At 38.9% G+C, this 26479-nt stretch overlaps 1 long non-coding RNA gene across 1 annotated transcript in view; it reads left to right on the top strand.

The window, feature by feature from the left end:
• Window positions 1-26479, top strand: part of LOC131984762 (uncharacterized) — a 101819-nt gene that overhangs the window by 30568 nt on the left and 44772 nt on the right. The window contains exon 3 of the long non-coding RNA XR_009395593.1: window positions 19332-19471. This is a non-coding gene — a long non-coding RNA (uncharacterized LOC131984762). The remainder of the gene's footprint in view (window positions 1-19331; window positions 19472-26479) is intronic.

Below are 26479 nucleotides of genomic sequence, written 5' to 3'. Positions count from 1 at the left end.
GGACGGATGGCCCCCCTACCCGTAGATATATACAAGAAAGGTGTTTATATATATATATATATATATATATATATATATATATATATATATATATATACCCTACCCATACCCTACCGCCCTGACAGGTTGATTGGATTTAGTTCAGCGCACGTTCCTCACACTTTCTCTGTAAACACAAACAGGTATAAAAGAATAAGACCAACATTCGGATGGCTATTAACCCTATTCAACCAACGCAAACGTATGTCTTTTGCTGGGCTGGTGCTGGTTCGCAGTTGGTTCAACTTGTGAACTGTCACAGAACCAGCTTTTCCACAGGCTCGAGAGCCACGTCATTACGTCACTGTTTATGTATGTACACGTCTCCGCTCTCTCAGCAAGTACAATCTCTTTACAAATGTTGCTCCTGGCTTTGCGAGCCAAACACGACTGGTACAACACATTTGTCCTGCTCGTCTTGATCGCAAGATGTTAATGTTAGACTTTGTTGTAAGCTAACACTAGCCAACTAACGCTAGCCTTTATCAATCACATTGTAGTTAAACAAATAAATTAAAATGAATTATACACATTTTATTTGGTCTTGTTGGTCACGCCCTCACCCCTGACATAAGTGGTTGCTGGTTCAAGACCAGCAAAGAGTTGGTGCCGCTCTGGAACCAGTTTTCCTGGCCGAGAGTCGTTTTTTTGGCTCTCGAAAAGCGAAGAACTGGTTCAAGATTAGGCACTGGCTTCAAACCGGCCCTGGAACTACCTTGGTCAAAAAGGGGCATCTGTGAGCTTGTCCTAGACAGTGACAGTGCTTTGAACTATGTGATAACTTTGGCATGATAGCATGCTCACAATGACAATGCTAAAACATGCTGCTGTGTAGCAGATATAATGTTCACCATCTTAGTTCAGTATGTTCACATGCTAACATGTCCCAATGAGCATTAAGTACAGTTCAGGCTGATAGGCATGACTTTTACACATATTTTGTTATAAACCAAAGTATTGGGAAAACTGACATTTTAACTTATGATGTGAGGCTCTAAATGTAAGGTCAGGGGATCAAAATGCTTAAAAAACATAATTTGTGGACCATGAATATCTATAACAAAACTATTGGCAATCCATCCAGTAGCAGAGTTGAGATAAATATCAATTTCATGGTGACGCTATACTGAAAAAGAAAAAGTAATTAGACACATAATCAGGCAACAAAGAATGACTGTAAAAAAGTAAATGCTTTGTCAATTTTTCTAGTCAGCGTTGAGGTATTTCACTGAGAAAGTAAAAGCACTGACAGGCAGTCCATCCAATAGTCGTCCAGATATTTACCTTTGAACCACAAATGAACTTTCTCAACATTAAATCAGTCTCAGAACCATGAATGTCGATGTAAAATTGTATGGTAATCCATCAAATAGTAGTTGAGCTTTTCAGGACAAAAAAGTTGTTTATGGGGCATTTTGCTAAAAGTGGCTGGACAACCCTGTATTAAAAGTTAACAAATCGCCTATTGCCTAGAGCCTTTCCACTAGCAGGTCTGAAATAGTAGTCCTTGGTCTAAAGATGGATAACGACAAAGTGCCATGATCCTGGCTCAGTAAAGCAGTTCAAACTTCATATTATTGTTTTGGCATTTTATTGTAAATGGTAAACTTTTAGAAATGCTGGCATGAATAGGAAGCTTTGAACACATTAATGGTGTGAACACATTTATCCACATTAGGGTGGACAGGGCTTAAATGAATCTGACTGCAGCTGCACTGCATGCCAGGTTTAAAGCTGAAGCATCCATTGAGTTTTAAAAGGTCACACCCATTCCTCAAAAATACCAGTTTGTGCTGGATGAGCTGCTCTCTGCTGATTCCTCCATAAGAGTTCAACAGCAATTTCAGAGGCAGCAGATAGGCTGCTCTCACCTGTACTATCCACACTGTGAAAAGTCCCCATTGGGAAGATGACTGCACCCATGGGACTGGCTTCATTAAGAGTCAGTGCAAACTTACTTACTGTAGTTGTCCTTGTGTCCAAGTCCCTCTGCCAACATCCTTATCCACCATTTACTTTAACCTCAAACATCTGTACCACATGTGCAGTGCTTACCCCAATCTAAAGCCAAAATGTCATGAGTTAACAAAAATGTCCCCACCTGAAGTGTAAAAGTCCAATTGGCACACACAATGCACAGGCATGTAGAAGTACATAGACAGACTCACATGCTGTGACTCACAAACAATACCTGTACAAGTACACCACCTGGCAAACTGCAGATGAAGGATGTGTTGCTTAATAGTATAACCTCCTGGATGGTTCCTGGCAGAATGAAGCTGTAAATGTCTGTGCATATGTCTGTCATTGGAGAATATGCCTGCCCTCGCTACAACAGGCTAATTACGTTTCAGCCTCAGTGATAAATGTGGCTCTGCTTTGATTTACTCGCAGCTGCCCCACACTACATTCATAGCCCGTCTTTCCAATCTCTCTCTCTCTTTCACACACACACATGCATGCACGCACACACACACCAAATTGAATTCCCCATGAGAGCAATTATCATGGAAGTTCTACAGTATGCGCTCGTGTTATTAATCTCTTCACTGACTTTGCTGTGACAATACAGCACTTTCCGCAGTTATTTACAGGACGATTCCTGGCCATTGGTTTTTACTGCAGCCTATAATTACAGGCTCAAATAAGCTGATGTATAGAAATCCAGCAGCTCTCAGAGTGAGGCAGCCTGATATTGTTCAGGTGCTGTGAGGAGTGGGGGTGGGGGGGGGGGTGGCTTAACTCAGCAACATGGTGGACCAGAGGAGAGCCCAAGCCAACTGTCACCATCACACTGATAATAAAGTGACTCTGTATATGTGCATGTATAAATGACATTCATATACACGGTTTATACTATATATAGACTACATATAGTAAGTAAGTAAGTAAGTAAGTAAACTTTATTTATATAGCACCTTTCACAGACAGAAGTCACAAAGTGCTTCACATAAAAATCATACACATAACATAAAAATGTACATACAAGTTTTAAAAGACCAAAACAACAGCAATTTAAACAACCATAGCAGTCCCGAAACAATTAATCAAAAGCCTGAACAAATAAAAATGTCTTCAGTTGGCTTCTAAAAGTGACAACAGAATCTAATGAGCGCAGTGAGGGAGGGAGACTGTTCCAAAGCTTGGGAGCAACAGCCTGGAAAGCTTGATCACCTCTGGTTCGAAAACGGGTGCGTGGAACAATGAGCAGATTCTGATCTGTAGACCTCAGAGCCCGAGTGGGGGTGTAGGGCTGTATCAGGTCGCATATGTAGGGTGGACCCTGGCCATGTAAGGCTCTGAATGTACACCTTACTTGAAGAACACAGACAAACAGCTGAATCAGTAGTGATAGAAATTGAGGCACTGAAGGTTCTGCTTGAGAAGCAGAAGGAGATAGCACTGCCAGGTCAGAGTGATTAGAAAGTGAAGAGATTTTTGTGAAGTTCACCACGTTGAATAGGATTTTCCTTGCAACAATATCTCCTCATAATAATCATTTGTGACCCTCTAGAAGTCTGTGTTCTCTTTTCTTTTCATTTTTGCTGTGTTTAGGACGCTTCTGAGCATGGCCTGATTTACACTACAATCGGTGTTGTCTGAGTTAGAAGCTCAGAAAGCTTTAATAAATTCTCCTGTCTGCATATTAGTTACCAAGACTAGAGATTGCTAAAACTCACTGGCTATTTAGATATCCCTGAGCCAAGAAGAAGGGGCCAACTTTTTAATGTTGATTGTTTATAAACCTTGACGGACAAATCCTCCTCATTGTGCCTTTTAAGGGATTTTGTTGTTGTTGTGTTTTTATGTTTAGCTTAAATTACCTGCAATAACTGATTTGAGCTACTTGGGGACAATGGGAGTGTCAGATTATGGAAGCATGATGCTTTCACTTGAGAGAAAATATTTAACCTTATTTTCTGAACATTCTATCTCAGAATTGTGAGTAATGGAGTAATGACTTTAATTTAATGGAGTAATGGGGTAAATCCATTCCATTCCACTAAAATAATTTAATTAATTCTGAAAACTAAAATTTTCTTTTCTGTCCAGCTATGGCAAATGAGAGCTGTGAGAGTGAACCAAAACATTAGTGTCCTTGTAAAACTAAAATAATGCACTAAAAGACACTAGAATGTTCCACAGAGTTGAGGGGAACTTTAGAGTCTCTTAATAATTGTCTGTGGGTTCATCGGACATGCAAGAGGGTAAGTGATCAGTTATTGTAAATGTATGTAAATGTAATGTTATTTACAAGGAAACAAACAATGGGTTTTCATAAGACAGAGCTTTTGCTTGTTTCTTACATGTACTTTGCATGCAGTTATAACCTCAGCCTCAACTCTATCAAAAGTCCATGTTTACACATCGGAAGTCTGACATCTAGAAAAGCTCGTCGGAAGCATCCTTGTTAATTATTCCATGCGGGCAGTAGTTAGTGAGGGAATGTGAGAGGTGGATGGAGAAGGCCATGGGAGGGTAAACAACAGGGGTATGGAAAGGGAGAGCGAGGCGAGGTGAGATCGTAACAGATGGCCTTTCTCTGGACTACATCCATAGGCTTCATAAGCACACACACACACACACACCACACACACACACACACACACACACACACACACACACACACACACACATATTCACAGCCAGAATTCTAATACTGAATACGCCTGTAGGGGAATCACAGATGACCAGGATATTGAGCTTCCTGTTTGTTTGCAACTATGGCAAAGTGAAAACCTACCACCTCTGAAGTCCCCTCTGCTGACCCTACATTACTATAATGAAAAAGCGTTTGCTTATTATTCTAATTCTTATTACAAGTAAAATCAAAACAATTTTAACTCTTCCATTTTTTCCCTAATTATTCCTACATTAAACCTAACAATAGCTGATATTCAAGCCTTCCCATTACCTTCACCTTTCCAACTCAGTCTTAGCTAAAGGTGACTCATTTCACTAAGTCACAATGTGTTTTGTTATCATCATTCTGCCATTGAGCCTCTTTTTCATTTGCCAGAGAACATACAACAACAATATCTAAGGCATTCCTCATAAGAGTAAAAAGCAATTACCTTGTTCATTGAACGTGTAACCCTTCCTTGTTAACATCTTCTAATTGTAAGCCTTGTTTTAAAGCTCCTGAGTATTGTCGCAGAAATAGAAAGAGCAAAATAGAACGGTGTATGCTGCTGAGGTTGGAAGATCACAATAAAAGGTGCCTGCTGAGGCTCTCAATCCAAACCAGCTCCTGAAAGAGACTTTGTGGAGGAGCAGACACTCTAAATTATGATTAATCATTTTAGAACTTCTTTGCATTTTAATTGAAACTAGTGATGCATGAGGCCACAACCAAACTTGTTTTCACCCAAAGACATTTGTAATCATTATCTGAAACAGAAACAAACCCATGCAATTTTCCAACAAATAACTTTAAAGCTAATTACCAAAATGTACAAAACTATCATCACAAAAGGGGAAGAGTAATTGATTTATTTGCTTTTAATTAATTAAGTAAGTAAACTATATTATGGAAGTAAAATGCCTGTTACTTTAGGTTGCCTAAAATATTCAAAATTTGCATGTATTTCTTCTTTGATGTACAACTTTGACTCTTTGTTGTCAACTATACTACACTCAAATACCACAACAAATAGCCAAAGATCCCCTTTTATAATCACCACCACTTTGATTTGTGGGATGTGTTCACTTTGTTCATTTCAGTTTTCAATACACTGCCCCACGCTACAAAAATCGCTTTAGCTATTTAGACAATGGAGTTTACTATCTCGCTCAATCATTACAATGGCCTCCATTGATCCTAAGATAAGATGAATATACTCTCATTTCCCCTTAAAAATTGCTATAATCAATTGGAAAATTGTTAAATCCATTACAGTGGCCACTGGCTCGAAGACCTACTGGTAGATCCAGATGACAAATGTTTTCTGCACATTGTCTTATACACTTAAAGGAATCATTGAATATGATAAATGCATATGCACTTTGGCCTGTACAGCGACCTTAAACCTGGGCCATGAAGTATAAGCCAGAGCCAGTGGTTAAAGCTTTAATGATCCGAAACAGCATTCTGACACCTTTGATAGAAGTAAATAAATCCTATAGAAAGTTTGGTTTCCCTTATATTCATTCTACAGCAGTTCACCACTGGGAATAAAGAATGTGTCTGTGGTTAGTTTGCATGTCTTGCAATTAAAGTTTTGAATTTGAACAGAATTTGGTGTGGTGGTAGGCAATAGAATGATTGTTTGTCCACAGTCCAACTGTAATTATTTAAAAAATCACAATTACAACATAAAGAGGGTGCATGTCATCAACAGGAATTATACATTACAGATAAGGGAGACCCCCTCGTAGTGTAGAGCATGGTGAGTCACGACAGCTTCAGCTATAAGATCTGCAACCAATCTGCCAGCACAACCTGCAGAAAGATCGGATCGCCTCGGATCGATTTGCACCTGGAATCAGCTCTTTAAAACAGGCATGTATTAACCCAGTGACAAACGAGCAAATTTAGTAGTAGATTACAGATGCGAAAAGCTTGTTCTACCTTCAAAATGTTAGTTAGGCTGGATTGATAATTAAATGCTCACTCTGCGACAATGAGTGATGAGGAGGTATCAAATAACGGGTACCATGGAGAGCTCCCACAATCATGGCCTCTGCAGGATCAGCAGCTTACTCAATGCAGTCAACTCCATAATCTGTGTCCAGGGTCTGAAATTGTTACATTTCATTGTGGATTTTAAATGATAAGTATCCTCACTATAAGGTTTAATTTCGCCTGCTCTATACTGCAGAAGAAGGGGTCCACTTCAACCTACACCAAATCAAACTTTAATGCCTGGTTCCTTAATACCTTGGTATATAGATATTTGATTGAGATCTTTAAACAGTCAATGAAAACTCAATCACCAGCACCTGCAGAAGATAGTATCAGAGCTGCCTCTCATTTGCACATTCATTTGTTTACATATTTGCTCAATGTGGATTGAAAATACACTGCAATGACATAGAATTTGTGCCAAAATGGTCCCTGTTCTACTTTCGAAATGTTAGTTAGGCTGGATTGACAATTAAATGCTCACTCTGTGACAATGAGTGGATGAGGTGTCAAATAACGGGTACCATGGAGCTCTGCTGATCAAATATTACATGCATGTTTTGCCCCTTTTTACTCAACAATACATCTATAAAGTTTCTCTCTTCTTGCAGTACAATACCCTTTTGAATACGTAGTACAAGTACAGTGTATGTTAATCTGGTGTGACAACCTGTACTAGTAAAGCAATGTATTACTGATGATGTTTTCACAGATTGTAATTCTCTGTAGTCTTTGGGGTGTGTTCAAGTGCAGCTAAGCCCTGCACAATCACACTCAGCTATTATGAAGTCCAGAGGAATGAATGCCCGCAAAGCTACAATATTTTAACTGGCACCATAAATAGATAATCCAGCCAAAACTGTCTGTTACTTATATTTTGATTGATTTTCCCCACAGGGTGTTTTAGCTCAAGGTCTCTCTTCATCTTTTCATTTTAATTGGCCTGACATGGGGGGAATCATGCAAGTCAGTGACATTCAGAAACATATACCAGTCTCTTTACAGAAATGGCACTGCGCTGAATGCTCGTTGTTGTTTTTTTAGTTTTTTTAAATCGACCTCCCAGATATTTTTCGGTTAGCAGCCATGAGGAAAAATTGCACAGGATATTTGCTTATTAAGCAAATCTCACCAATTTAATAAAGCACCAATAGAACAGCACAGCTCACATTTGTTTTGTTTTTATGGATTAGTAGGAAATTAAATGTTTCATAACAGCAGTGTTGTGAATAATCATCAAGCATGATGAGGCTTAAAGAGGGATCTATGTTTACATTTAAAATGTTAAAGAATGTAATCTTTAAGTTTCTACAGTCAGTCTTCGAGACGCAGTTCAAGACCAGGATACTTATGGATTGGAATTTGTGAACATTGCCAAATAATACCCAAGCAATTTCATTTTGTAGAAATGATCCAGTATTGATTTTATGCCTCATTAGCATAGTAATAACTTTACTTTTTGTACACTGCTCTGCCTGTACACATTTTCATTTTAATCAAGGTTGCACCTCCTTGAGCCCACAGAGGCTCCATTACCATGTTGCCTTAATAAATACATTAAATTCTCTCAAGCACCATAACTGTGTATTTGCTAGGACGGTGGGTCTCACATATAAGCGAATAACCAATGCTATAACTTTTATGCATAATACTGGTTTCAGATTCTGCATCTTTCACTTTTCAACATCACCAACCCACCAGCAACCCTCTTGACTCTACCTCACATAACCTTAAGACCTCTTGATTTACAAGGTAAGCTCTAAAATCTGATTAACACACACGCATGCAAATGCATAGGCACAAGGATCCTCTCTGACAGAAAGCTTATTCATTCTCAATTAGAGCCGACAGGCCTGTAGTGGATTTGGAGAGGGAGGAGAGTGACTGGGTTAAAGAGTGGTTGACCTGTTTTGATGAACAGAATCAGTATTCAAAGTAAGCAATATCAATAAGCCCCCTGCTGTACTGAGTGTCAAAGAAACACAGCTGAATGTGAGACACTCAGCCATCAAAGAATCTGCTCTTCCATCTGTTTATGCACATTGAATGGGGACTGTGAATAAATAAAAATGCACATGGTCGTTGACCTTGGAAGAGCTGTGGCTTCTATTTTACAGTAATTTACTAACTGGACAAACTCTTTAAGACCTTCAAATTAGGGAAGTTGAACAGTCTCCAGTTTCATAACATATTTCTTATTCAAACTCAAGCAAGCAAAGTCTGTTTATTATAAATATTCTAAACTCTGTTAAGTACAGGAACATAGACGGCCCACAGTTTGAAACAACAGTTGCAATTGATGTCAACCTTTTTTTTGAGAGAGAGAGGGAGGCAGTGGGAGATGACGCCATCTGCAGCAAGAAAACTACAATGAATATTCTAGTATAATGAAGTCACTGAGATAAGAACAGTGCAGTGGTAAGGATGTTAGCTGTCTTTCATTCCGGACATAACTAGAGTTGGAGGAGAAATGATGATGGTTCCCGGCAGTCAGGGGGAAAAGGCATAATAATATGAGATTCCATCTGTATTTTCTGAATTATGCTCCAGTTCACCTAGAGGAAAGCTTTGATTGATTGATGTCTCCTTATTAAACCAAACATTTCATGAATTAAAGTGTTTATAAGGAGAGTTTGGTTGTTTGTCACTATTTTGAAATCCTTCAGTCCTCTAAAGCTGACCAGACCATTTCAACTGTATTGAAGTTAACTGAATAATGGTACACTGTAAAAAAAAAAAAAAAAAAAAAAAAAAAATGCCAGGAGGTAGGTTGAAACACAACAGTGAAACACCGTAAATATGAATAACAGCCAAGACTGTAATATTTTTGCATATTTTTCTTGTAAAAAATACATATTTTCACTGTTTAATATACTAACTATTGTGTTGTTAAGGGAAATATACTGTTATATAGAACATCTTTTTGCATTTATTTATTGTAAAAAAAAATACATTTAGTCACTGTTAAATAAACTGTTAAAAAATGTATTTATTGTAAAAAAAAATACATTTAGTCACAGTTAAATAAACTGTTAAAAAATAAATATAATCAATACAATCAATTGCCATAAAGAGGTTTATATATATATATATATATATATTTTATGCAAATCACTGTTAACAGGCTTACTTTTTTTTCATAGTCATTTACTGTCATCACACAACAGTTCTAAACTATGAAATTCACGGTTGCCAAGAAAACGTACCGTAATGTTTTATACATTGTCACCATATTGTTTACGGTGAAGTTCTGGCAACCACAGCTGCTGGTATTTTACTGTAAAGACTATAAATTAATAATTTGGTTTCCTATACTGAACAAAGCATTACCCAATGAAAAAGAAAGACAATTGATGTTGATGTTTACTGAAGAGGCTCATTAGCTAGAAACCGAGATAATGAAGTGCAGAATGGACTGGATGGGATCATTAAACCTCAGCCCTTTTTCCAAGGGGAAACATGAGGTTCATATGTTGTCTTTTAAAAAAGCTGTGCGTAACTATTAGACTAGGTTAAACTGAGTGTGAGTGCTTTTATTTGGGGTTAAGATTTGCCGACAATATTGTCAATCTCTTTCTCTTTCTCGAAAAGTATTGCAGTAATCAGTGTTGGGCATGTTGACAAATGTGACCAATTGGTTGTTACTAATTACCCACTGAAAAATCTGTCATTTTGCAAACTAATTAAGTTCTATTCAAAGTCTCCACAATAACATATCACAGTTTCTGTATTGATGTGTAGAAATAAGAACAAAACCTCATTGTTTAATTAGACAGCCTACATGTTGGAGTATTTACAGATCATTGATGGCTAGCTTAATGTTAGCCACAGTTTCTGCACAGCTCAGAGCATTTAAAGAACACACAGATAGCTGTTGCCAGTGTTTGTCCTCTGATTTATACATCAAACAAAGCATTTATTTTTTCAATGGCACACAATCATAAAAATCATGATGAAATCATGATTTTTTTATTTGTTTTTTTAAAGAATGTTTTAATATATTTCTTTTTTCTTTTTGTTTCTTTCTTTTGAGTATTGTAATTTTTAAATTTTTGTTTCAAATTTTTGAATATTTTTTTTTCTAATATTTGTTTAATATCATTTTAAAGTTTGTATTCCGTTTGTTTTTTCAAAATTTTAAGCATGATTTCTAATTGTTTTTTCAAATCATTTTTAATGTAATTTTGTTTTTTAAGTTTTTATATTTGTTTGTTTTTTTTGTTTGTTTTTTGTTTGTCTCTTTGTTGTTTGTAAAACTCTGGTCCAAAGCCCCAATGGAGGTTGTTGTTTTTTCCGTCTCCTGCTGGATGATGGTTTCACCTCTTGCTGGAGACAGTCACTCAGCAGTTGATCACCCATCTTTTTCTTTAAAGCAACGGCCTGGGATCTTTCCAGGGCCCTCTTTTTATTTTTTAATCAAAGCTGCAGCTTCTGAGTTAAATACCAGCTCACTCTCCAACTCTTCTGTTTGTGAGCAGGCATTTTTAAGGGCCTCTTTCTCTGTGTTCACCTCCTCCAGCTTGACACTCAGGTTGTTGTTACTGCTTGTTGCTGCACAAGATCTTTCTGAGTTTTCCGTGGCATTGTGTAAATCTTTCCCAGCTAGGATTTCAGATAATCTGTTTCCCGATAGCTCTCCAACTCTAACTCCTTGTTGGTTTTCCCCACTAGAAAGTGCTTCCTTTTAGCATGGAGCTCCAGCCTCTTTGCTTTGACCTCTTTTTGAAGGGCCTCTCTCTCTTCCTTCATCTGTTCCAGCTTGACCTGCAGGTCCTTGGTGAAGGACATCTACTGCTCAAATCTCTCTGGGCTTTCTGCAGCATGGGGCAGATCTACCCCAGCTGAGATTTCAGATACTCTGTCTCCTTGGTTGAAGAGTGGCTAACTTTAGCCTGAGCCTCATTCAGCTGGGCTTCGCAGATCTCCCTCTTCATCAGCTCTTTCTTGTGGCTCAAATCGTTGCCGTCTTTCTCTTCTAGGAGCTGATCAAGGAAATTGGCCAGCAAATCCTCTCGAATTTCCAGAAGGAATCTTAACCTCAGATTTACTCTGGGTGAGCCTGAGTCCTTGAGTTCACATCTGGTTTGTTCTTCCAGTGAACTGTGGTAAAAATTGATTGGGGGTCAGCCTCCCTGGCATTGAAATCCATGTCTTCCAGAGTTGTATTCTGATACAATTCAGTGTTTTCTCTCTGTCTTTGTTTTCACCCCTACACACACAAACATTAATTTTTTAATGTGTCTTTTTAAAGTATTAATCGACTGTTCGCAAAACCTCTGCCCCCTTAGTTACTGTTGCTATGCATGTCAAGCTCCCAGGACTGTCAGCAGCCATGGCGTGGACAGGCGATGTGTTAGTGATTCTTTTTAGAGTATTACCTCCGCAATATCTTTGAGATTAGCGTATCGTCAGCTATTCAGCATCCAATATTCCCACTACAATTCTTTAAGAAATTGCCTTCTCTAGTATTAAATCCCTTACACTCTTAACTGATGAATGTACAGTGTCCCTGTTAATGTTTTCAACTAGTAAGACGTAAAAGAAATAAGGTTACCATTGATATAGAAAGTCAAGAACGAGATATGTTAAGATAAGGCAGAGTGCATACTTATTATTATTAAATTATTACTTTTTTATATATTAAAAAAAACTGTTGTGAGAGTAGTCAGTCGAGACTGAGAGAGATGATGAAAACACAAACGTGGCGATTAGATACAGTTCTCTGTAAAAAAGCTGAATATGCTTTATTTTGCCAGGATGATTTTGATTGGCAGTTGTTGAGAGATGCAGACATACAATGTTATGAACCTCCAAGAATTCAAAGTGTTGGTTTCGGGCTTCCTTTGTGGCACCCAGTGATAAAATACCCTGTGCTCTTGCTGAAGCGACTCTTTGCCCAGTGTCTGTCATGTTTGTTGATGCTTCTTCAGCATCGATGAGCATCTTGTCTCTGAGACCAGCGCTGACCATCCAACCATGTGAATTTTAATACACTTATTCCTTGACTGAACTGCACGTCACGGTGGTCATGACGCAATTATTCTCCTTGTCACAACAACTCCAGAGGCAAAACCTATACTTGTCTGCTTTGAACTTATGGCATGCTTGGCCACTCACAGCAAAATAATGAATTCACTTGTGCAAGTAAAATAGTCCAAGGAGTATTTTCCACTCCAGACTTGTTGATGTCTCTGTAAATGCACAATACAATATATTGTGTTGTTTATTGAGTTTGTCCCCTCTGGGTGTGAGTGCAGTCAGATGTCATCCAGAGAATTGCATGAATGAATTGCAACCCTTCACTGAAGTCGAATATTGTAACATATCTGCGAGCAGATCTGTTGTAGACTGAAAATCACACACTACCAAACCTCAGCTGCCCAAACACAGTAATTTGAGATTTCTTTGTTCAAATGATAACATTCAGCACCCCTTCTACCAACAGAGTTTTTGCAAAACTGCAATTTGTCTCCCTGCTGATCCCTTCTGGTGAACTTTTAACAAATCACATTGAGTGTTTGTGGTTTTTTGTGCGGGTGACAGCAGGGGTTTGCTTTGTTTCTAAGCACAAAAGATGTCTGCTGAAGCACACACTGTCAATTTGGTGTGTGTGTGTGTGTGTGTGTGTGTGTGTGTGTGTGTGTGTGTGGTGTATGTGGGGGGGGCACAGACACAACACGGACACAACAAATATGCCTGTGTGCATGAGAATGTTGGTGTGTGAGGACAGCAGGAGAGCAGTGGATGTTTATGTGACAAGATAACAAAGATATCCATGTGGTGGGTTTACATAAGAATGATTGTGTGGTTGTGTGTGTGTGTGTCTGAGAGAGAGATCGAGACATTCACACAGAGAGAGACAGAGAGAAGCGACATCGCTCATGGGCTTGGTTAGTTCTGCAAATGCGCAGGAAGCTGGGTAATCAGGGCCCAGGGAGAGGACATTCCTAGTTCCTCTCTAACTGCAAATGACGAGAAAGGGCTGTCCCAGAGGAGTGCCCTCCCACCAGCAGCTTTGATGGCTGATGACATCACTTATTAGAGGTCGCAGTAAAGAGCACACACTGCTGAAAGGGACAGACTGGAATTAAACAAAGACAACTGTTGTTAAAGTGGCTTCGACTCTTTAGAAGGGCAGTCAATACTAATGCATTTTTCTCACCTTTGCTTAATCCCTGCATAGCAATAAACCGCAAATGCCACTGCTAGCTCTGTTAACAAATTATCTTTTTTTTTCTCTGTGAGCTGTTGAATCTAAAATCTATTATCACCCTTTAGTAATGGCATCCACTCAATGCACATAATGCAGGTGTGCATATGCATGTGCACACCTGCATGTGTGTGTGTGTGTGTGTGTGTGTGTGTGCATGTGTCTGTGTGTATACATGTCATTATGTGCCAAACCTCAAACACACAAGGTTCCATAAGATCACAATTTTAGATCACAATTTTCCTGCTGTGGTTTGATGTTCCCACATGAAACATAATGTTTGGCCAGGAGATACAGTTAGAGATAATAATGTTATGATGTAGCTTTTGCTCTGATGTTGAGCATCACTCACCTTCTCCCTCATCCCCACTTATGAAGGAGGTGCAGTAAGAGGAAGACTTGTTCAGTACATGCTCTAATCCCCTGTGTCAAGCCGTATATATATCAGCAGAAAAAGGAGCTCCCAATGATGTTGGCAATGTTGGTGAATAACTAATACCCCACTGGCCCATGATGTTGCTGATAGTGCTTTTTGGTGAACCTGCAGGTTTTTTTTAATTTGAATGGTATTTTATATATGTCCCAAGAGTGCAAAATGCTCAGCAGGGGGAAAAAAGGAAGAAAACATACATGGAAAAGAGATACACATACACCGGGCTTATGATGATAGGTGGCAGAACAACATGGACTCACAGCAACAATATGGACATTTAATGGAACATCTAAGAACCATGACACTTCCGTTCTGAATACTGACACATTTAACTTAAAAAATCCTAAAAATCATACGACCGTGTAGATAATTTGCTCCTACCCTCTCACACACAAAAGCATTTCCTAAATTTGCCCCCCTACAAGTAGCAGGAGATTTCCATACCTAAATGTCACCCCCAACCTAAAGAGAATGGTCGTTGTGTTAAATATGTGGCTAACATTGTGAAACTGTCACAATTTGGTTAAGGTTTAGGAAACAAAACAGTTTTCCATTAAAGAACTAGTTAAGGTCTTTACAGTAGTTAAGTAGTGGGTGTAAAATAGGGTGACCATATTTTGATTTCCAAAAAAGAGGACAATCGGCACGGCCTCGAGACACAAATTCAGACAGGCTTCTCGGAGGTTGATGAAAATGCTTTATTATGCTTCAATGGTGCAAAATTAACTTCTGTAATAAAATAAAATGAAATCTGTAAAAACTTGTAACAAAATAATAGAATAAATAATATGAAATAATGTTCTAAATATGAACTCTTCTGTTAGAAAATCTAGCTTCAACAATATATCTCTTAATAACTGCAATAAGATAAATAATAGAAGAGTCTCACAAAGATACTAACTTAACAAACAAAAAGGATCTATACTTTTCATCTTTAGTTGTCTTTGAGCTTTGAGCTTTGAGATCTCCAGCATCTTTATTAGACACTGAGACATATGTGCCAGCATTGCACGCGGTGCACTCCGCCTCCCACCTGTGACGGTACGTCGGAAATTTTTTTTGCAGTTCATCTGTGAAGCTGCACTTACGCTTCGGCATTTCCCGTGCAATGTTGCTCCGCTGTTCGATCTGCCCTCTGTCTGCTCTGCTCTCTGTCTCTCTCTGTGTGTGTGCGCGGCGCTGACCCGCCCACAAGGCAGCCTCTTGGTAATTACGTCTCGCAAAATTGTGTGCAAAGCGCCGGTCAATTTACATGCACGTGTACTGGTCCTATGAAAAACAGTGAACACCAGACATTTTCGTGAATTTATAAAACCCGGCCGGATGCCCCGGACAGGACATAAAAAGTGGACATGTCCGGGCAAAAGAGGACGCTTGGTCAACCTAGTGTAAAACATGACGTGGACTGATATAGCTCAACCTAAGTTAAATTGCATATGTGACTTAAAATAACAACGTTGACTTTCGGTTTCACTGCGGACACGAACACCAGCCTCCTGGGTTATAGCCCTGTTTGTTTGAGGTATTCACCATGGCTCCCACCTGCCTTAAATGGACCATGTCATTCTTTATAATCTGTAATCTCACTTCCACCTTGACGTATAGACTCCATAACATCACTGTTGCCTTGCTTCTGTCATCATTTCTTAGCCACTAAATGGCGCCACTAACTGACCAATGGGGTTCATTTTTGTATTTATTTCCATGCAATACAAATATGTTACCTAGAATATGACATGTATAACACGTATAACTTAAAATAAGCAAAAGTGGCTGTTTTACCTTGTAGTTTTGAGTTTTTTTGTTGTTGTTTTTTTCCTTTTTTGATGTTTAGGTCAAATTTCAGCAGGGAAATTAAAGTGACAATGAAACTGACTGTTTGGGCATTATTGCATTGTGTATTATATATTTGTAGTTTCACATGAGACAAAGAATGCTTACCAAGGACACAGCACACAGAAATTCAATATATAAAAATGTGATATTAAATTTCAGGGGCTCTCTTTCTTGTCAACAGAACCTACTTTCTTCCGTCAGAAGTTATTACATTCTGCTGAAGGGACCTAAAGGGGCCACAGCATAGAGGTGGGAAGTGATCATGATCATAAAATGATGATAATGATGAAGATGACTATAGTCTTCATCCTTAGGCCGTATGACTATTTACATTACATCAGAAGTTCGTGCTGTGTGGGTGCCAGAGTGATGAAACCAGTTGGGTGTAATCCAGGCCGACACTCGCCCACATATTGTTTCCCCAACTCCACAGCATCAACGTTCACATGGTGCTTCATACACACACAGACACACACACACACACACACACACACACACACACACACACACACACACACAAAGACACACTGCGGCAGGAACACATGGGGAACAAATCAAATTACAATGTAAAGACAAAGAGACAGACAAACAGAAAAAAAGAGTTACACAAACACAAGGGAGATGCCGTTTGCTTAGTTGTTTTAAAAAAAATCATATAAAACTCGATGCAGTAACAAAGCAGAGCACAGCTGCATTTTAAACGAATTGGCTATGCGTTATAATGCAGCTCATAAAAATGCAAATAAAAGATCTCTCTTTCTCAGATGTAGAGACAGAGGTGAGGTAAGATAAGCACTGTTTACAGAAAACAAAAACATAAAGGCAATAACATTTCTCAGTCTCTGATTGTCTCTACCACTGCTCCATGGAAAATGAACAGTTCTATTTCCTCATCTCCCCCCACTTCCCCTCTTCCAATGCCTCCCACCTCCTCATCCTCCTAAAGGCTTCTTCCAAATCCCTGATGGCCAAGCTTAGTGCTTCTCTGTTTCAGGACGGATATTCCAATCGAGAAGATGAATTAATGGTTTGAAAATCATTGCTCTGGTTTCCTGTTGCCTCCGCACTTTCTCCCCCCTTCCCCCCACCAGTGGTTAACACAGGAGGAAGATATGGATATGGTTTCAGCTCTTGACTATTTACACTGAAGGAAAACATAACACGATAGAAACTTTAAAGCCCTGCTAGGAGCCCCTAGAGGCTGCAGCGATCATCACACACAACAATATAAGTGTTGGACAGAACAAACAGCATACTTATTGTGAGAGGGGGATGCCACCAATGACAGAAAAACAGGGAAAAGCTCTAAATATCGTGGTTCAGTTTACAAAAAGAGATCAGTCACAGTGAAGTAGTGCGGGACCATTAGGGTTTCCAAACAGCTGCAATGGAAGAGCACATTGGATCAAGACTGTGCTGTCCAGAAAAATGACAGCGCTGGTTGTTTATTTATGCACTGCAACCCTGAACTTCTGCAGACATTTCCAAGAACAGCTCTATGTGAGAATGTAAATGCCCAAATTGGTGGGGCAATAAATTGAGTTCACCCTGCCAGCTCCCTAGTATAAAGTATAATGTTGGATTTAGCCCATATTTGAATAGAGCCGGTCTTTGTGCGGCAAATTCACAGTGAGCGAGTGGTTGTGTTGATTATGGCATCCTGCGGCTGGCAGGAGATCAGAAGAAGAAAAACATCCGAGGGTTAAGATCATTAACACAAAGATGACAATGAAAATGTCAAACTTGGGATAATCACTTCAAGGAATGACAAGAGACTTCCTTTTTTGATGACCGAATTATGAACAGGCTACATAAACGAAACGTTTTCACTGGATCCCAGGTGTTCCCCCCTCGCCAAAACCAAATGAAGTAATTCCAGCAGGTGACATTTCAGACATGAACAATGTCGGCTGTGGCCCACTGATCGGAGGGTCTGTGATTGGATCCCTGACCATTGCATCCTACATGTCAAGTATCCTTGGGCAAGAGACTGAACCCCAAATTGCTCCCGATGCTGCGTTCATTGGTGTGTGAATGTATTCCCACTGGTGGCAGGTGGCACCTCTGCCACCAGTATGTATATGTGTGTGAATGGGTGAATGAGTGCAGTCTTTAGTGTAAAGCGCTTTGAGTGGTGCAGGTCCATCCAGGTCCCTCCAGGTCCATCCATGTCCTGTGTGAAAGGGCAACCCAGACATTGTCCAGAGATCATCCAAGACAACAGCTTATGTTGACACTTTTCCTGACGATTGGTAGCAAGACAACAAATGTAATTATTTATTGGAATGGTCATATGGGTTGTTTTGGAAAGCATTTGTGAGTGGCTTCTTTTGTGTGATGACTTGCTGATTGAATCTATAACTGAAGATGTTTTGCTTTCAGTGTGAAGTCTGTGAAGATTCTGAAGTGGTTGCAGTGTTCACCCGCTTTGGATCTACACTGACAATAGATGCATTGCATTTCATCACAAGGAATGGTTTTAAGTGTTTGTGTTGAACAGAAATGGAAAACCTATATTTGAGTGACTGATATATCATCAAATTGTGCAATCCCAACGGGACAAATCTTGCTACTACTGAGTGAAAGGTATAGCAACACCAACAACACCTTGCTCTGATACGGTTTGATAGACTGGGAATACAAAAGAGAGAAAGGGGTTGGGAGGGTTATAGACAGATATTGAGACACTAGTTTAAAGACTTAGGTTATACCCTTCTTCTGCATTAATGACAAAATATGTCTGAAGGAGAGATTAAGACAAGATTGTGACCTGAATCCCAGTCCACTACACTTCAAGATATCCAACATCTGCAACACCTGCAGACTCTGATAGCTTTGCAGCCATAAAAGAGAAGTGTAGAAGGAGTTGAGAGGTAAGGGCGAGGTAGGGTGGGAAATTAATTTGGTGCAGAACCTTTTACCGGCTTGACAGTTTTGCAGCAGCCGGCCTTGGCTCAGGCTGCTGTCTGTCATGTCTTTTGGAGGTTAGATAAGCCTTGCATCTCCAGCTCGCTAACAGCCTCTGAATGATGGGCAGGATGCTGCGATAAGCAGATATTACCACTTCTGCAGCTGCTGGGCTGCCGTTTGATCAATGGATGTGAAACAACCTCACATTCATACACATTACTTGCACAAAAACGGGCAATGACACTTTTTCACAATGCATTTTCTTTTCTCTTTGTAAGGAAATCGCTATAAATCTCTATCAAAAAGGTCCATTATCGTTGGTGCTTGAAACTGAGCTGCTCCAGAAAGTGGAATATGGATGAGCAGCTTGAGATGAAAGAAAAGAGGACTGCGCTAGATGAGATCCAGCTGATCACGGGTAAGAATATTGTAACATATCTTATTCATCTGGATTCATAGGATTGTCTTTATCTCAGACTGTACTCTGCTCTGCAGTTCAGTCATTTATTCAAAGGCCTCTTACAGTTTGTTATCGTTACCTGACAAGGACTTAATGTGGTCCTGTGAATTACAGTATGGCTGTGGTCATTTAAAAACATTTTTTGAAGGAGACAGACGTATAAATAAAATTCCAAGGAGTCAGCTCTAGTTTTTTGTTCTCTATTTTCAGTGTACCTGGCTGCTCTGCTTCGGCTCTCTGTAATTCACAGTTTCCTGCTGGCTTTTATTTTGAAAGGACGAAAAGAGACTTCCTCTCAAACGTAAAACTAAATCAAATGAGATTATACTGTAAAGATAACGTCAAGGATTTCACTGTTTTATGTTTTAGCATCCCCTGAAGAGACATACAGTTAGTTTTCACAGTAATCTTGCATATTTAAGTATTTTTGTGTTTAAATAAGTTTTGGATAAAATTAAACTTAGTAATTCATGCTAGCAAGGTTTGATACAGTAAGCTAGTTTTGCTCCAATTAATACTCTTGTATTTCTGTGTGTTTTATAATTGTTGTTGCAACTTTGAGTTTGCAAACTGCTTTATCCTACTTAATTCTCAGGTCATTGGCTTATTCAGGTATGGTCGTTGTAAGTTCACTTAGCGAGCAGAACAGAGTGCTCAGCCGTTTCAGTTAGTGAGTACTGATTCACAGTCATAGCTCCGGTTAAGTACTGAATGATTCAGTGTACGAATCTTTTGTACTCATCAATGAACGGATTCTAAAGATTCAGCACACTGACAAGAACTGCCGTTCCCACCACTAGTCAGCATGGGTTCTCTCCAGGTCCTCCGGCTTCCTTCCACAGTCCAAAAACATGCAGCTTAGGTTTAATAGTGACTCTAAATCGTCCATAGGAGTGAATGAGTGTGTGAATGGTTGTCTGTCTCTATGTCTGCCCTGCCAACCTGTCCAGGGCGTTAAGAAGAATGAATACACTTAAGAATGATGATAATAGCCAACATGGTCTCACAGGAATCCGTGAAATAGCCACGGATTTGCTTAACTCAAAATCCGTGGAATAGCCACGGAATAACTCAAATTTCCGTGAAACTGACACGGATTTCGCTACAATGCAAGTTAATGACAGTCATATCCCGTGGCTATTCCAACATACAAAGTGATTATGTACATTCACTGAGTGAATATTTAGAAAATAAAACATTATTAAACACATATTTCTCACTAGAAATGTGATCAAAATTATTTTTTATGCAGAAACTAAGTCAAAATATTTGTATATATTTGTAATATATTATTTTGCCTTCATTGTATATGTTACAGGATAGAATAAATAGTTGTATCCAGCATTGGTAGGCTTTTAAGTGAAATCTCTATTCAGGAACCATTCTCACCTGATGGTACTGATGTGATGATTGCAAAAAATACCAAGACAGCTTCTACAGCCCTTTTTCTACAGGGACAGTGGTGGGGAGGTTGTGTTTTTAGAGACATCCCAAGTTTTAGGGAGTCTATCCATGAACATCAGTGGTAACCAGTCCTGACAGTGCACGCAGGTAATGCTGTTTCCAAGGAAACAGTGAGACATTTGAAACATCTCTGCAGAAATGGTTACCAAAGCATGACTGGGTGGATCAGATTTGTAGGGCTGAAAGAAGACTCCATGTGAGTGCGCTCCGACACGCCAGTCAATGAGTCTCATTGCCTGGGTTTAGTTCAGTGTGGAATTTCATTATGGAAAATCCATTTCCTGTTAAGGGGTCGGATTAGGTCAGGTTGGAGATCCAATCACTGTGGATCAGTTAAAAAATAGGCTCTGAACAGCTTATGGCAAGGCATCATTATGGCTGCCATCACCACTATCATCACTGTCACAGGGTCTTTGTGTGGTTTCTACATTTTGACACCTGCATTGAGGAAATCCATGTAATACTTTACATAAGCAAAACGGTACCACCACTTGGATTCCCTTCAGTTATTTTATCACCATCATCTTCATGTTCCAGCATCCTTACGATCAATGTCATTATAAACTCCTGTCAGAAACAACACACAAGATTATTGTTGTGTGTCTGTGCTGATTGCTGATGATTGCTGTAGTGTTTTGCTCTGCACTTCCAAACAATCACTTTGCAGTAAGTGCTACTATACTTTGACATCACTGGACTGACTGTAGCTCCAAACCCCCCCTGTGCAGACATCAAATGTGGACAATTCAGCTGAGACTAGTAAACCAACCGTTTTAAAGCCAGAAATAAGCCTGTGCCAAAAATAAACTGTCTAGTCATCCGTTTAATTTGCATATTCTAAAGGACTGTGTGACAACATTGTGACTACATAGCTATTCGGCAAATAAGCTAATATTAAATCAATTGAAATGAAATTGATTCCCAGGCTTGCATGTTCAAAGGGTTCTGTTGCAATTAACATAGATGAAGCATTAAAATGTGCTTATTAATGATAAACAAGCACAAGCTTTCTCTTTGCTTGATATAAAGAGACGTGGCAATGATAGGGTGCAGAGCTATGGGGTCTGGGCCAAATATTTTGCAAAAATGTTTTATTTGCAAATGTGTTTGGAGAATACTGATGCCATATCTTAATGTGTACAGAGAGTGATATCATGTGCTTGTTTGACAATGCAGATATATGGATTACGATCATTTTACTAAAAACGTGACAGATTGTGACATCGATCCATTGTAATGTTAACAACAAACGGAATATATAATTTGTGAATTGAATGTTTACTTACTGTTGAATAGAGAAACGCTGCAGCAATGCTTCTCTGTGTGGTTGAGATAAACTCAGGCTGCAACCTCAAACCAGGAAGTGCTAAGCTGCATTCTACCAAAAATTCCAACACGGGGAAGTTTCGGTCCATTCAATTCAATACAAAATGAGAAAACTTCTCAATTGATTTATTACCTCAGAATTTTTTAGGATAACACTATGGTCTCAATTGCTAGTAAAAAGTATTCTTCAAGGCAATTTGATATTAATAGTATAAATAATGGCCCCATTTAGAAGAAAATAGCTGATAAAGAATTGTATGATTTGGGGCGTGGCTACCTTTGATTGTATCAGAAAAGAAGCAGAGCAATGTGTATCCACGGCACTGTGTCAATGAAGTTATTTATATATGTGTGTGTATATATATATATACACATATACATATATACATATACATATAATATATACATATATATATATATATATACATATATACATATACATATATATATATATATATGTATATATATATATATATATATATATATATATATATATATATAGCTGTATAAGAAAAAAGGACGTTTAGCGGTTTGGTCTCATCATAACTTCGAGCATTTTACTGTATTTCCACTTAATGAAAGTTTATTTGAACGTTTTGTTGATTAAAAGTTCCTTGATCAGTGTTTGGTTGTACTAACAGACACTCCAAGGAGTCACTGATCATTTTTCTTAGGTTAGTAACATACATTTTGTTTATGTTATTTGTTATTTTCGCTAGCCAAAATTAACATCCCAGTTAATGCTAACATGAATTAGCAGGGACTTCGCTCAATCAGGTTGCCGGTTTAGAGAGGCGTGTAGTCAGTGTCCCCATATCCCTCTCACTCCTCCACATTCCAAATATGGTCTACTCCTCGTTTCCGAAAAAAAGATGGCGACACAAGATGGCAACGAGTGTAACACTATGCCTCAAATGGGCAACAAACCAATGGGTGGCGTCATGGTCACTATGTCCATTATTTGTACAGTCTATGGGTAACTGTTTTCCATGCAGACTTTGCATATTCTCTCTGGGGCTCCTCTGGCTGCTCAGGTTTCCTTGCAGGTTTTTTGGCAACTCTGAATTACACATTCACGCCTAGGTGTGACCCTCCCAAGGAATGGAGGTTATAGTGTCAGCAGTGCTAATAAGCTGGCAGTCCCTCTGTACAGGAAAGTTGTGAAAAAGTAGGCAAGGCTCTTTCTGTTTGTTGTCAGAGAAGTTAGAAACAGCAGAGAAACGTTTGCAGCTGCATTGCACCATGTCATCATTGTTTCCGTTGCTCCCCTGTGGCAGCGGACATTCTGTGAGCCTGGGCAAAAGAAAAAACCTTCAGTTAGAGACAGATGGTCGCACACATTTACAAATCTCAGGCTTGGAAGGAGTGAAGTAGAAGTCACATGTAAAAACAGAACTAAAGAATCATCCATTTTTTTGTTTTTGAATAATACAACATTATTTACATTGAGAATTTGAGTACAAATTTTCAAATTCTTGTACAAATCTAATTCATGTTTAGAGATCAAATCTGAACGGGGGGGGGGGGGGGTGTTATAGAAAGAGTTCACTCCTGTAGATTCAATTAATACAAATGTGTAGTGAAAAGCATTTACCTACCTGGGGAGCCGCGCTATAATTTATCACCCTGACAAAGCAATGCAAGATGTGTTATTGGTTTATGGGCACAACAGGTAGTGACAAATATGACAAAGGATGCCCCATTCTGTCTCATAAATATCACAGGATTAGATTAAAACACATATTGATTGCCATGTCATATTTATAGCTGTGAGTGAAAACTCTCAGGAGTAATAATACCATTACTTGCTGAGACATAAAACAAATAACTTCGCCTTCTGCCCTGATAATGAATGACGCACAATAGGCCGACATGTTGCACCTGATACATGCGCGCTGTTTTCTTAATATTTTGTTATTAAAATTTAGAGACGGATTGCTTTGCATGTGTTAAAGTATCAGAATATTAGAATTCAAATAGAAACAACATATCAACCTCAGGACTGTGAAATGTCACAAAGGCAACGATGCTGCTGCAGGTGATCTATCAGCCTGGAGTGGAGTAACAGCTCTATAGCCTGACATAGATGCCTCTTTCTTCTCTTTTATAGACTTTGACGTGCTAAATGGGCCATTTTAATTATGAAATGATACTCTTGCCAGGCTTAAAGAGGACAAATAACCAAAAGATACAGAACAGTATTTGGGAATTTTGTTCAAATTCTCAAAACAACTTGTGTTTTTATGGCATGTGATTTCTTGGGGCGGTGCGAATAATGGGCGACCAGCAGTAAAGGTAGCAAATGGCAATTTGGGGAATTACACCAGTGGTAGTAGTACCAAATCTTTCTTAATAAGAGTTCGATAACAGTTAAATAATCTGTTGTAACACAGTCTATGGTTGTAACCTTATTTAATGTGTACAATACATTTTTGGGTAATTTTGATTATTTAAGTTACTATTATATACAGTAATTATTTAATTATTCTATTATTTAATTATTTATGGCACTTTTAACAATTATTTATTTTTTTTCATGTTTAATTTAGTTGATTTGAGTTAAGTTTATTGGTTTAGTTAACAGGGACCATGTACAGAAAAGGTTCTATACCAGAGTTACCTGAATAGCTAATTTGCATCAGTGGTCCCTGGGCAGTACGACGGCATATTAGAAAAAAAAAAAAAACGGGCCCGGGGGAGGGGGGTTTTTGAGAAAGAAAAAAAATTAGCAAATTTACAAGATTAAAGTGGCAAATCTGCGAGAAAAAGCCACAGATTTGCGGCGCCTGTGGTATGTTCAGGTTCCTTGACAAATACAAAACACAATTTTCCCGACTTTTTTTCCTCATAAATCTGCTAGTTTTTTCTTGTGGATTTGCCACTTTTTTCTCATAAATCTGCAACTTTTTTCTCACAAATTTGCTACTTTAAATCTAGTAAATTTGCAACTTTTTTTCTTGAAATATTACCTCCCTCCCCCGGGTACCTATTTTCTTTTTCTTTTTTTCATACCTGACCCTAATACGCCATCATAGGGCAGGGAGATAAAAAGGAAAATAAACACATACTAGACATTACAGACAATAGTAGAAACAAGACAACAACAGCATCATCAACATTATAGAGTAAACATCATACAAGATACATAAATAAATTTGGTGTTCTTTATACAAAGATCAATGATCGCATGATTGATAATCCTTCAGCCATGTTTCCAGAGACATTTTAAAACTGTTAAGACTTACACATCTAATATGGAGACATATTTAACTTGATATTACATGTCCCGTTGGCCTTAATTTGTTCCTACGTTGTTTTGAGGGACAGTTGTATGTGTAATAACACAGTCGGTATGTTTTGCTGTAAGGCCCAAGAGAGTTAAGTTGGGTGTACATTGTCTTGTAGACAGGGCATGAAGTTAACTTTTTTGGCCACAAACTAACTGATAAATTATTAGATACAAAAATGACCGTCAGTTGCAGCCCTAGTAAAAACCACAATTTGCTTTTTTTACAAGGAGTTGTGTTCAGGACCTTCTCATCTGGGAAATGTTGCCACGCAACTACCAAAGACTCCAGGAAGTTACTGCTCTCTGGCTTGCTAGTATTTGACAATCTCAAACTGACCAGACTGATCATTTTGGTAGCACACCAAACACGGAGGTTACATTCTTCACACTTACCTGCATTGACAAGTACAGAAACTCTCATGAGATTCACACCAGATTTCATTCTGCAGCAGTTTGACCGCAAAAGATTTGAACGTGATGTAACTCACAGCTGGAAACATGAGTCAGTTCTGAATTACATATTGAAGAGTGTGGGAGGTGAGAATCTGACTCTTTTGGGGTCATCTCTCCATCGTGAGACATCATCACAGAGCCTAAGGCGTGTTCCTGGTTAGAGGTGGCATTTTCTTTCTTCATTATTGCCGCCTACACTTCCTCAACTGGATGGAAGGAGATTTAAGGAGATTAGAAGTGATGTAATGTCTTGTGACATCCTATCCTCGACAGCATCACCCCGGGTGTAGGCCAGAGACACAAGCTTGAGTGCAATCACAAGCACACACAAACACGCACACGCACACACACACACACACACACACACACACACACACACAGGGACAGCAAGCATGTGATGAATAGAAGTAATTTGCAAAGCACAGACATATACA

This window comes from Centropristis striata, chromosome 2, assembly GCF_030273125.1.
Source record: "Centropristis striata isolate RG_2023a ecotype Rhode Island chromosome 2, C.striata_1.0, whole genome shotgun sequence".
NCBI classification, from domain to species: Eukaryota; Metazoa; Chordata; class Actinopteri; order Perciformes; family Serranidae; genus Centropristis; species Centropristis striata.
This window is presented reverse-complemented; position numbering and strand designations above follow the sequence as displayed.